The sequence below is a fragment of the Petromyzon marinus genome, chromosome 71 (assembly GCF_048934315.1).
Source record: "Petromyzon marinus isolate PM22_M1 ecotype Great Lakes invasive population chromosome 71, UKy_Petmar_22M1.pri1.0, whole genome shotgun sequence".
Classification (NCBI taxonomy): domain Eukaryota; kingdom Metazoa; phylum Chordata; class Hyperoartia; order Petromyzontiformes; family Petromyzontidae; genus Petromyzon; species Petromyzon marinus.
Genome location: NC_133737.1, coordinates 4264488 through 4278434, shown reverse-complemented (window position 1 = coordinate 4278434; position 13947 = coordinate 4264488). Strand labels below are relative to the sequence as shown.

General features: G+C 45.4%; 2 protein-coding genes across 2 annotated transcripts in view; one reads left to right on the top strand and one right to left on the bottom strand.

Moving 5' to 3' along the window:
• The window catches only part of LOC142906828 (uncharacterized), a 76825-nt gene that overhangs the window by 8610 nt on the left and 54268 nt on the right, over positions 1 to 13947 (bottom strand). The window lies entirely within an intron of this gene.
• LOC116957235 (uncharacterized) overlaps positions 6637 to 13947 on the top strand; it is a 479173-nt gene continuing 471862 nt past the window's right edge. The window contains exons 1-2 of the mRNA XM_032979277.2: positions 6637 to 6759; positions 7207 to 7290. The gene's annotated coding sequence lies outside the window, so the exon portion shown is untranslated. The remainder of the gene's footprint in view (positions 6760 to 7206; positions 7291 to 13947) is intronic.

Below are 13947 nucleotides of genomic sequence, written 5' to 3'. Positions count from 1 at the left end.
CTCCAGACCTTAATCCCATAGAAAATCTGTGGAGGGAGCTGAAGGTTCGAGTTGCTAAACGTCAGCCTCGAAACCTTAATGACTTGGAGAAGATCTGCAAAGAGGAGTGGGACAAATTCCCTCCTGAGATGTGTCCAAACATGTTGGCCAACTAAAAGAAAGCCTGACCTCTGTGATTGCCAACAAGGGTTTTGCCACCAAGTACTAAGTCATGTTTTGCAGAGGGGTCAAATACTTATTTCCCTCATTAAAATGCAAATCAATTTATAACATTTTTGACATGCGTTTTTCTGGATTTTTTGTTGTTATTCCGTCTCTCACTGTTAAAATAAACCTACCATTAAAATTATAGACTGATCATTTATTTGTCAGTGGGAAAAACGTACAAAATCAGCAGGGGATCAAATACGTTTTCCCTCACTGTATTGTGTGTATATACTTTGTGTGTGTATAGTGTGTAGACTGTGTATACATTGTGTGTGTGTAGACTCTGCGTGTATATACTGTGTGTGTATACTGTGTTTGTATGCATTGTGTGTGTGTAGACTGTGCGTGTACATTGTGTGCATATATTGTGTATAGTCTGTGTACACTGTGTGTATACATTGTGTGTATAGTGTGTAGAATGTGTTTATATTGTGTGTATAGTGAGTGTGTAGACTGTGTGTGTATACATTGTGTGTGTGTGTAGACTGCGTGTACACTGTGTGTACACTGTGTGTTTACGCTGTGTATGTACATGGTATGCGTACACCTTGTGGGTACACTGTGTGTGTGCATTGTGTGTACACAATACATGTCTATACCGAAGCTAGTTGTAATTACTGCCGAAACGTGATACTCAGATTGTAAATATTGTGGCTTGGCTCTCCTACACACCAGTGTGCTGTACTAGTGACGAATTGGCCACGTTCTGTTTACGTGACAATCCTACTAGTTGGCGGTGTCGGGTGGTGGCGGGTTTTAACGACAGTGGTGGGGGGGGGGGGGTGGCACGTTCCCCCCCAATGATCCGATCGAAATCCCTAAATTTCGATCGGATCATTGGGGTTTATTAGTAATAAATCGGTATTTTGCACCCCCCCCACTGCCACTGTGTAGCATTTATTGTCAAGGAGAGCCGACACAAGGTTGCAGGGGGTTCGTCTTTTATTCATTCCTTCAGTCCACACTCGTCCCCAGCCTTCTCAATCTCGTTCCCACCAAGATCTCCCCTCTTCCCGCCCGTTCTCTCTCATATCTCCTCGCTTACTCCAACCCCTTCCCCTGTCATCGTCCCACTCCCCCTCCTTTTGGTGGGAATCCTTCCCCTGACATCCCTTCCATTACCCCCTCCCCCACCTCCCTGGAAAAAAAAGGTTATCGGTTCTGCAAACCCCATGGACCATTTAAGTCTCCACCCATGAGCCTCCCCCCACTGACAGCTCGTCACACGGACGACTCGAACGGCTGACTCCAACACCCCGCTGCTCTCGATGTCTTGAAGAACTCTCTCTCTCACTACCTGAAATCTACCTCATTTTAATCCTGCATATAACAAAGGCATTCCGTTGTTTTACCCCCCCTGGGCCTCCTGTCCAATCAGAGGCCAGGATTTTCCCACCCTTTTGATGCTCGGATCCTACTCTGGTGACGTCACCACCGCGGTGGTTCCTTGGACGTCCGCTTTCCCTTCTTCCCGCTATCCGCCCGCTGACTCGTGTTCGTGTGTGTGTGGTTCCACTCGCAGTAGCTAAACAGCCCCTGCCGTGACCATGCAATTTTAATATCAGGTCACGGCGCCGCGGTGCACGTCAGCCTCGGGGGTAGGTCGCCCAATTTCCCGGCCGCAGGAAACTATGAAGCTTGATCCCATTAGGGGCTTCTGGATAAAAACCCGTCGGCAAGGTGACCTTCCATCCCGGCTCTACGTGGGGTGTGACCGCCCAGCGGCCCCCGGTGGACGGGGGCCGCTGGGCGGTCACATGGTCTAAAGAAGTCACCTCTCCACAAGAAATGTGTTATTTAGACAATGGTTGGCTAGTTTTGGAATATCTTCTATCTTCGTTACCAGTGTATCAAGTAATTTAAGTGAACTGGAACCTTAGTGAACAGAGAAATTACATCAAAACTTACCAGAATATCAATAGGGTTAAGTTTAATATCTTTAATCACATTTTCTTTGGTTCTTTTGGTAAAGTCACGTAGAATGAGAATAAAATAATAAATTGATAAAATAACATAACACAATAATATTCTCACGACGTTTCGGCCACTACACAAGCGGCCTTCATCAGGTGAAGGGACGAGACTGTCTGGAGGACAGCGTTTATAAATTTATTATTTTATTCTCATTCTACGTGACTTTACCGAAAGAACCAAAGAAGATGAATCCTTGCAGTCACGAAAGCTTTAAATCGAAATTTTATCACATTCACAAGATGTTCTGAATTTCTTATAAATTAAGATGTCCTTCCGATGTAGGGCTGTATTTGTTTAGTTACATATTTTGCTAAGTTATATGTGACAGAGCCTATTATACTTACTATGGGTCGTAATGGGATACCGATTTTATGGATTTTTGGTAGTCCCATATAATCTTTGTGGTTTTGAGGCCCGTGGCTTAATTTGGTATTGCTCAGTCTTGGGGATTAATGAATTTGCAATGATTGCAGAAGTCTTGCGTTCTAAAGTATTGGTTGGATCTCGGTTAATTTTAATAAATGTATCTTCCTCCAGTAAATTTTTAATTGCATTATCATAATCTGATCGGGACATCACTACAGTAGTGCAGCCTTTATCAGCTGCCAGAATTCGAATTTATTTATTTAATCTAAGCTCTCTTAAGGCTTTTGCTTCACGAAAGCTAATATTTATTTGAGGTATTTTACTATTCTCAATTATTTTGGAAACCTCGTGTCTAATCTTCTCTGCCTCGTTCTGTGGAAGATGTCTTACCGCTGATTCCACTTCGGCAATGATCTCATCTATTGGAATTGTGCGTGGGGCAACAGCAACGTTAAGGCCTTTAGAAAGGACAGAAATCATGTCACTGGTTAAATCAGTGTTAGTTAAGTTCATTACAGTTTTGCTTTTTAAATTGTTCGTTATTATTTGGGACTGGAGAATTTATTAAGTTGCTTAGTTGTATTTAAATTAAATATATCATCAGCCGATTGTTGTGTTATAGTATTGATTGGCTTAAACAGCGTCTACCGAAAGGGAACACACACAGATGCCTATCTGAATGCAGATTTGCATCATCACCCAGCACAGAAATCCTCTCTCATCAAGACACTCATACATCAGGCAAAGACCGTGTCAGATGGTGAAAGTTTAGGGAAAGAGATTAAACATGTTAAAGAAGCACTAAGACTGAATGGCTACAATAATGCTCAAATTAACAGAGCATTGAATGCCAAATCAAGATCGAACAACAATACTACTGAAAGTGATGAGATTATCAAAACAATAAAAATACCATACATCTCGGGAGTTACTGACAAATTAGCCCCTGTTTTGCAAAAGCAAACCAGTAAAGTGATATTTGGTACGGTACACAAAATAAAAAAAAACTAGTGTCCTGTACTAAAGATGAATTACTGAAGGTGTATATCGGATTAATTGCTTATGCGGTAAGTGTTATATTGGACAGACGGGACGTAGCATTAGCGTAAGACTTAAAGAACACCAAATTAACATTAAATTCTCCCAAACACAGCTGTCAGCAGTGGCAGAGCATGCTTGCCAACAAGGACATTTAATTGATGTTGATAACGTTGAAGTGTTATGCAGAACTAATTATTACTGGCCAAGATTAATTAGAGAATCAATTGAAATTGAGAAGAATTCAAATAATATTAATCGCTGTGATAGCTATAGACTCAGCACAGCCTTGAAGCGTATTATTATGTAATACACAACACATGGCGTGGGCCCTCCGGGACCAAACGGCACAGACCATCACTGATGCCTTCGTGGGGGGCTATGTTCTTCATAAGGGAGCACCGGAGCGGTTGCTCACGGATCAAGGCAGGAATTTCTCCTCACAGCTATTATAGGACGTCTGCTCTATCCTGTGCACTAAAAAGGTTCGAACATCTCCGTATCATCCCCAGACCAATGGGATGGTGGAGCGGCTGAACCGCACCATCGCGGCTATGCTGTCCCAAGGGGTGGACGAAAACCACAGCGACTGGGACCTCCACATTCCAACGGTCTTGGCGGCGTACAGGGTGGCCCCGCACGCGGCAACAGGGTTCTCGCCATTTTTCCTGATGTACGGACGAAATCTCATTCCGCCTATTGAGGTGCAGCTGACGGACATTCCCGCGAGAGCCGACGCGTGGCCAATGGCACTAAAGGCCGCCTACATTTATTTTAGAGAGGCTCGCCAAGCAGCCGAGGTCGCATCGGCCACTAGCCAAGGGAGCAATGTACGGATACGGGAGAGGAAAGTGACAGCCAAGCCCTTTAAAGTCGGGGACCAGGCATGGCTACACTGTCCTCAGGTGCCGGTCGGCCTCTCACCGAAGCTGCACCGACCCTGGAAAGGTCATTAAAGCACTCCGACCGCAGTGCGTCCAGGTCCAACTGGGTAAGCGACGATGGTTTGTGCACCCCACCCACCTTAAGCCATACGTCTCTCCACCATCGTCACCGCCATCATCACCGCCATCATCATCACCCCAACCCGGGCCAAGGTCGCTGACCACCACTCGCCGACCGGCAGGGGGTTCGGTGCCGTGTTCCCTTGTCACCTACAGCGCCCCATGTGAGGCCTGACGGAGAGGCGGCATGACCGGGGGCCACGGGGGTTGGAGAGACAGCAGCACCAGACAAGGCGACACCGGCACCACCGAACCGGGGACCGTGACGAGAGGGCCTCCGATGGAGGGGGCCGACGCGGTCGTCTGCTGCCTGTGGATGTCCGGGCTGTTTCGGGGCTTTGGCTGGAGACCCGGGCAGACCGTTCAATTGATGTTGTTGTGATAATCTTGAAATGTATGGTTGTGGGGGGTGAAGGACGGTCGTCACTGTCAGGGGGGGGAGGCTCATGGGGAGACTTAAATGGTCCATGGGGTAGGCAGAACCGAGGACTTTTTTTTTTCTCCGGGAGGGTGGGGGGGGAAGTGATGTAGGGGTGTCAGGGGAAGGATTCCCACCAATAGGAGGGTTAGTGGGACGGTGACAGGAGAGGGAGGAGTAAGCGAGGAGATATGAGGGGAGAACGGGCAGGAAGAGGAGGAGCTTGGCGGGAACGAGATTGAGAAGGCTGGGGACAGGTGTGGATGGGAGGAAAGGATTAAAAGACGAACCCCCTGCAACCTTGTATCGGCTCTCCTTTACACACACTATACACACAGTATACACACAATATACACAAACACAGTGTACCCACGAGGTGTAAACACACCATGTACATACACAGCGTAAACACAGTGTGCACGCACAGTGTACACGCACAGTCTGCACACACACAATGTACACACACACAGTATACACACTCACTAGACACGCAATATATACACACACAGTGTACCAACAAGGTGTACACACACCATGTACATATGTAGAGGTGTTACGGCAGGGTGACACGTGGTTGTATAACGGTGGCCACAAACACGTCCGCTACGGCCACCACCCTGGGGGGCTGTGGGGGATGCTGTGATCCCTCCCAACCCCACTCCTCAGTGAGGGACAGTATAAAAGGTAGGACCCGGGGAGCTGAGAGTTAGTTCGACTCAAGCAAGATGAAGAGCCAGTTGAAGAAAGAAGATCGACTAGCCAGACCCTGGAACTCCTTTGGCCCGCTGTCCTTTTGAGGGCCGGGCAAAGCAAGCCAGGGTGTGACACCAGAGCCGCGAGGCCCGATGTCCTTCTGAGGGCCGGACTCGTGTGGGTGGTGGTCGGGACCTGTGCCAAAGCTGGGCCAGGTCAGATAGCCTCCTGAGAGAGGACCAGGATAGAGGGAACCAGGGAGCTAACGTGGGCTAAAGCTCGGGGAACCTTCCCTCTATAGAGTACCGGTGAAGAGGCCGTTACCTCTTCAAGTATCAGATTCGCCACTGCAATTGAAGCGTCTGTAATAAATACGTGTTGCCTCAAGTGAACAGTCTCCGACGTCAATAAGGCCAATACACATACACACAGAGTAAACACAGTGTATACACACAGTATACACACACAGTATACACACACAATGTATACACACAGTATACACACACTATACACACAATAATGTTCACGTTGTTGTTGTTGAGCTCACGCACTCAAGGGGTCTCTGTTCAAGAGGAGCAATGGAAAAGGAATCTAAATAAACTTGAACTCTAACCCCGCTCTCTCTCGCTCTATGACGTCACCACTCATTACCTCATCGGCGTGAGACGCCAGAGGGATGCATACCCCGCTTGTGACGTCATCTCACCAAGGTCTCCCCCCGCACCGCGCTCTTTAGCGTGACGTCACGTCTGACCACTGCCGATTTCTGTTACGGTAAAATCCTTATTTGGGCAAAGCTACCCCAAATCACTGGCGAATCATTACCATAATATAATATATTCATACAAACCGTCCGGAGTTTACTGCTACCGAATCAGCAGCCATGCCCGATCCCTCGACATGGGCCTGGTTAATTAACGTAATTTATTCAGTTACACCGCCACTAATTGGGGGAGGAGAGAGTGTATCCCACAAGTGACGTCATGTCACCTGCTGCCGCGTGACGTCACGAGATACCAGGAAGCTGCCGCTCCGCGCGCGCTGTCACTGAGATCGGAGGTGAGAAGTTCACATCGTGGTGGTGGTTGTTGTGGTGATTGTTGTTGTTGTTGATTAGCCAGGTAGAGCCTCGCTACTTCTCTCTCTCCCTCTCGTAGGGATATCAATTGAGTAACAGCGAGTATGAAATCGATTTCTTGGTTGGAACATTACAACGCGGGGCCTAGCCATGCTTGGCCTTGCCCTCGCCTGATTGCATTTGCTTTTAATTCTCTGCTTAAGTTTAATTTGTCTTCACCTGGCTCACTACTTAGAAACTTTTTTAGATATTTCATTTTATTTGAAAAACTTCCACGTTTTTTACCTCACCATGCCAAGCCCACTTGAGCTGCTATACCGCTCTTTTTAAGAAGCGACCTGCCCACAACAAAGTGGCTTATCAACGTGTGGAAATGTCTGTCTGTCAAATACTCTAAACGCGTGGTGATGTTGACTCTAAATGTGTAGGGGAAAACCGGAGGGTCCGGAGGAAAATCCACGCGACCACGGGGAGAGAGACACGCAAACTACAAATGTACATCCATAATACAGGTTTGTTTGGGTTAGACCGCGTAAATATATAAATGTGTCGTTAAACCCGCCACCACCTGACACAGCCGATTAGTAAGGTTTGTCACGTAAACAGAACATGCCAATTCGTCACTAGTACAGCACACAGGTTGTGTGTTGGAGGTCCAAAGTCACAACATTTACAATGTGAGTACGACGTTTCGCGAGTAATTACAACCAGCTTCATCAGGCGACAGCCAAATGTTGTGCCTTGGCTCTGGGAATATAAATCGGGTCGCTGGTTTTATAGCGCAGCACGCTAAACATTGTACTACCGCTCCCCACTCACGCACAAACATTATCGTAAGTATAGTATTTATTCAGTACTACGTAAGTTGCCCTGCTTCGCACAGGTCTCAGTAATCAAACACTAAGAGTAATGTCCTACCATGCTGGCTTTATTATAATTATTAAAATTCTTACAATGAAGTCGGTAAATGTGTATTCTTTTCACGGACTTGTTTGTTTCATAATGAGGACAGATTTTAAATTCGTTACCCTTGGAGAGCTTCAGGATAGACACAGTTGGATGTTTTGCAATCTGGTGGGTTTAATCGAATGAAGCTTCAATTTTGGCATGCATGTCGACAGCAAATTGGTGGAAGAGCTCTTTGCATCTCAAGAGGAGATTGAAGCTGCCGTTTCGCACCATGAAGGAAAAGAAGTCCATGGTGGAAATATAATTTTGTGTTGACAAGCCTGTTGCTGGCTCAGTTTAGCGAAGTAGGAAATTGTAGCCATCAACTTGACAGAAAATCAATGGACATTGAAGAGCATCATAGGATCGGTGTGTTTCATTTCTGTGTAGGGTATTGTTCCTCATTTGCAAGACGATGCCTCGAGTGTCATGTTCAGAATTCAGAATGACAGCAACTTCAGATGTTGCGAGTGCATTTAAGCGACACTCTTGCTGACCATGTGGAATTTAGTCTGCAGGAATGACGGCATTGTACTCTGAAGTCATCTCCATGGCACACTTCATACTGTGAACATTAAGAGTTTTATTTTGTATGTCTTGCAGTAGGGCTTACATCTTGGTGTTGATGACATTGTTGCAATGCTGGTGAGCCTGTCTAGTATTGTCAGACATGCAAGTAGATCTGTGGTAATGTAGGTAGAGCATTAGGTAGTGGCAGCAGACTGCCAATGTGATTATGTACCTGGCCCTGCACTTTAAATGTGGGTATGTAGCCAGATGTTGGGATGAGTTGGTTGGTGCCAAAAGATGTAATTTGGAAGCATGAGTTCTATCTTGTATTGTTGTTTAGGAAATGGCTTGCATAGGTGTAGTGTTGGCAGGTATCAATGCATGAATAGGCTCAGGATGGTCATTAATTATAGGCAACTTAACCATGGTACTGTTGCAGCATAGCCCTGGAGGGTCTTCTTTCCATGTCATTGCATGGCAGTAGCAGCAAGATGTAGACATGGAACCAATGGCAACTAATGGATCAGAAGTGTAAATGAAGTGAGGAATGCATGGAAAAGAAAAGTTTCCTTTTGGCTGCAGGGTAGGCACCTGGTTGATGTCATTTAGTGCTGTTTGCAAGCTGCCTTGCTTAATGGTGGACTGGAGTTTGATAATTTGCTGTGGCAGCAGCCATTTGTGCTGTGTTAGTTTTCTGTGTAGCTCATTGCTGTTGAGGAGTTGCATTCGCTGTAGGTGCAGGCATAGCAGCACTTGTACAAATGGCATCAATTATTGTGATGGGCTTTGGTGAGAAGAAGCACACGTTTTCCACGAGGAACATAGGTGGAGGTAACAGTTAATAAGCATAAAAAAGGGTAAATAGTGAGTGTGAGTGAATGCGATATAGAGATTGTTATTGAAATGAAAGTTGAATGTGTAATTGTTGTCGGAATGTGAAGACAAAGCCGCAAAGGAACAAAGTATAAGGCTGTAAGTTGTTGGACAGAGTAGTGCTTGATGTGGGTATTAATAGTATGTGTGTGGTGGTGTGTGTACATATCATTATTTTAATGTGAGTGTGTGTATGTGCATGCTTTTTATTCCTTACCAGGCGATGTAGACTTGGATGTATTTAGTCGTAGCTGTTGTATAGCTTCTATTATGTGTAGAAGGAGGTCGGTAGTGTTGGTACGTAGATGTTGATATTTTAGAATAGTCCATTTTTTTAATACAAATATTGCAGTGTGTGTTAGAGGCGAGCCATGCACGTGCAGAGAGGGCAGTAAGGAAGTGGGTGAATTTGGCGGCATAAACGCAGGGCTGATAATCGGGAAGGATATCGTGGTAAATATGAGAACAAATATAGCAGTGCAGTGCAGACACTTATGCTATGATGAGTGCGTGGAATTGTAGTATATGAAATGTCATAATGTCTTGGCGTGTGTGGCAAACCAGAAGTAGTGCGAATGCCCAGGGCTTTTTCGCAATTACGTAGGTAAGGCTTAAGTTTTGAATATCGCACTTTTAGCTTTTACCCGGCACTTTCCAAGAACATAACCTTCGCGATAATCAAGGGGCAGTTGTATTTTCTGTCGATCGACTACAGCAGATGAGTACGGATTTTCAGCAGAAACTAGGTCTGCTTTCTTAATGTGATTAAGGCCTATAGTACCATAAAGAGGCTTGGGGCTTTGGGTTGTTCTTTGTTTTCGATATCTCTGTCTCTGTTCACATTTGTTGAGGATTTTATGATTTTGGGCAGGCCCTTCTAAAGCTGCGTGACCAGGAGTCGGAGCCATTTCCTGTTCAACTTGGCTTGTGACAAATTAACTTTTAGCTACGGTGCATTACATTACATAGCATATTTAATAACTATGTAGTTTGAGAAGCTGACAATGGTCATATAAAAACATTGCATTCGTTACAGTTGCAATGATACGCTAATCGATGCGTAGCCATTTTGAGCTGGGCCCGACTGGGTTACGTGGGTCACCCAGCCACGAGGCGCTTGTTGGCGAACACAACCCCTGGGTCTGGCTCTAGGGATGATATAAAAATATAATTTATGTAAGGAAGCCCCCCAATAGACTCCCCTTGAAATTCTGCCAGACACGTCCCACTGGGCGAAGACCCCGGGGGCTGGTCCAGGACACGCTGGCAGGACTATGTTGCTCAGCTGGCCTGGGAACGTTTGGGAATTCCCCAGGATGAGCTAAAGTTTATCGCCAGGGAAAGGGAAATGTGGGCTGTCATACTCAACATGCTGCCACCACGATCCTCACCATGACAAGCGGATTTAGAAAAGAAGGAACGAACAAAGCTCTGATTCTTCTTGGCCACAGATATTATTACTCTCTGGATGCAGAATATGAACGTATTTAAATAACCGTTTGTACTGGCTTATACAATGAAGGTTGGCCTGCCTATGATTCATCCTCTAGTCAACCAGACTATATTGTATTAGAAGCTTACAGATCCTTAAGATAACGATATAGAATGTAATCATGAGTCTCTTTGGCAGGCAAGGCAGCATTGGTTTGGTCATGAATCCCGCATTCCAAGACACTGCATGCTCAAGCAGCATCTATTAGTCTAGATATTAGGGGCTAAACAGGGATGGCATTAGCTAGAGAAGAGATTTAAGGATGTGGAGGTGATCGGACCTGTCATTGACTGGTACCAGGAGTGTCAAGATCGGCCTCTGTGGAGGAGTCCCGTGAGGTATGCTGCAGGGCAGTTGGAGGTATTTGCTCTGCAACAACAATGAGGTCGAATGAGCGATGCTCACATGAATGGGTGGAACGGTGGGTTCCTAAAACCCAGCAAAACCATGCGGAACACAGCTGGTGCATCTGTCAGTCATTCCTTGACACTGACCTGCTGACAAGTGATCCACACTTACATGGCCTTAAATTTCACCTATCATGGCATGAGCACTGTGATAAGGTTACTTACAATTCGTGATGAATGGTGGCTATTTTGTTTATATAATCTGTTAATGATCCATGTGAAATGTATGTGTATGTAAGAATGTATCTATGTGGGGAGCGGTGGGGCAGTTATTTCACTGCGTCATGAACTCAACAATTAGAGTTTGATTATCGGCTGCAGCAAACATGATTGATAAGTTAATTACATTGGGAAGTGAGGAAGCATTAACACTGAGCAGATTAAGTTGGCCAGGCATGGTTCTGGACACCACCTTTTTAGCAGTGTATGACAGTGTAAAGTTTGTATTTGCTGTAAAGTATATTAACTATTTTGAACACAGAGGTTAAATCAAAACAGTCGTTTATTTTTGTTTTCCGTTCAAATATACATACACATAGGCAGCTGAAATTAGATCAGTTCATCCGAGTGTTCAAGGAAATCTGAGCCTGGCTTCTTCACACCTCTAAGTTGCGATTGAACATTAATTTACGCATTTCTGTATAACACATAGTATTATAATAATAGGGTTTTTCCCCTTTTTTTCTGGCAACAAAACTGAAACCTTTTTACAAGGATTCATGTCTGCATTAACCACAATACCTGCAGTCAAAATGCAAACAAAGGCCTTTTGGCATCATCTGATCGAGCACCAATTGGGTGGGGGCTCTAAAGAAAGCTGTCCCTTGGTGTGGACCAATCAGTTTTAAGGACGATGCATATATTATCATAGTATGTTTTTTGTTTGCATTTTAACTGCAGGTATTGTGGTTAATGCAGACATGAATCCTTGTAAAAAGGTTTCAGTTTTGTTGCCAGAAAAAAAAGGGGAAAAACCCTATTATATTTTGGTACTGGCAAAAGAGGTCTAATGAAACAAATAGTATTACTTTCAACACCCTTTGCTATGTTAACTGAATTTTGCTTTCATAAATATTATTTTGTAGCCAGACAGCCGAAATTGTGTGCTTGGAGTTTTGAGTTAACATTAATTTTGAAGATACTAGGGTTCCCAGGCATATGTATGACCGTTTCCCTTATCTGTAAAGTTATGTAGATATAAAATTAATAGATCACGACATTTCGATCGCAACACAAGCAACCGTCATCAGGTGAAACAAAAACAGCAGGAGAACTGCTGACATAGGAGAAAGACCTGCTGCTGCAACAAGAGGTTATACAAGCTTTTGGTGGGCCCAACCCAAGGGTAAATGGGTGGAGCTAGAGAAGGAATTTATATTTAAACTAGCGGTAAGTACCCGGCGTTGCCCGGGCGAAAAAGGCAGACGCACACATGGACTTACACACAGACATCGACCCACACACACATAGAAACACATCGACTTAGACGCACACACACACCTATGGTTAAACCCAGGATGGATCGTTAGCAGGCCAGCCTAAATGTTTCTAACCGGCAAAGATGTTCCATTAGGTGGGTGCACGTTTCGCAAGCGTATAGAAGGGAGTGAATTACTGTGGCCGAGAAGACCTGGAGCTTCATGCGGAGCGAGAGACCAGGTAGCTTCCACACTGCGTAACGCAGCCGATGAAAAGATAATAGTGCTCGACTGATTTGGAGTGAGACCTCTGCTGTTAAACCAGAGCCGGTCATGAGCACACTGGCCAGGTATGCGAATCTCTCCACAACTGCTGCATCACCAATTGTGAGTTGTGGGGGTGGATTGTCCGATGGTACAAAATACCCAGGCAGGTGGTTAGTTTTGATGGGGCTGATGGTAAGGCCCCACCTCTTAGTGCCAAGCTCCAGGTTCAGCAGCAGTGCCTCCAACTCCTCCTCTGAGTGAGCAGCAATCACCAGAGCATCGGCATACATAACATGGTTGCGCAATAGGGAGCCATCCGTTGACCGCACCCGGGCATCGATGAGCATCCCATTGTATCTGTACCATATGGTAATTCCTCTGGTACAGCCATTGAAGGCTTCACGAACTACGTGGTCAATAGATATGTTAAATAATGTGGGAACCAGAGGACGTCCCTGTCGCACCCCAAGGTGTAGAGGGAATGGCTCTGACTGACGGGCACGTAGTTTGACGTGGGGCCGTTGACCATCATGAAGGTCCTTAAGGATCATGAGCAAAGGGTGAGGGACTCCGAAAGCATGAAGAACAACCTAGAAGCCAGGCCTACTGATGGTATCCAAGGCCTTGACCAGGTCAATAAAGCACATACATTCACTCACACGCACACATGGACCTACATACACGCAAAGAAATGGACTTACACTGACTCACATGGAGCAACGCACACAAAGCGACTAACACACGCCCATGGACTGACACACACAGACATATCGACTCACAAACACATGGACTTACACACACAGACACATATGGACTCACACGCATAGACATCCACTTTAAATACACACGCATGGAGTTACACCCACATTTATCGACGTACACACATACAGCGACTCACACACACACATCGACTCACACAGACATACGTGGACTCACACATTGATGTAAACACACATATGTACTTACACACATATGGACTAAGACACACACGCATTGACTTACACACACACACATCGAGTGACACACACACATGTATGGACTTACACACACGTGGACTAACACACACATATATAGACTGACACACACATACACATCGACGTACACACACACATCAACTGACACACAAACGCACGTTGACTTACACACTCAGATAGAGGCATGCACACACATCGACTAACAAACACACTTGGACTGACACACAAACACTTCGACGTACACACACACGTCGGGCGTTATCGAAAAAGACAGACACAC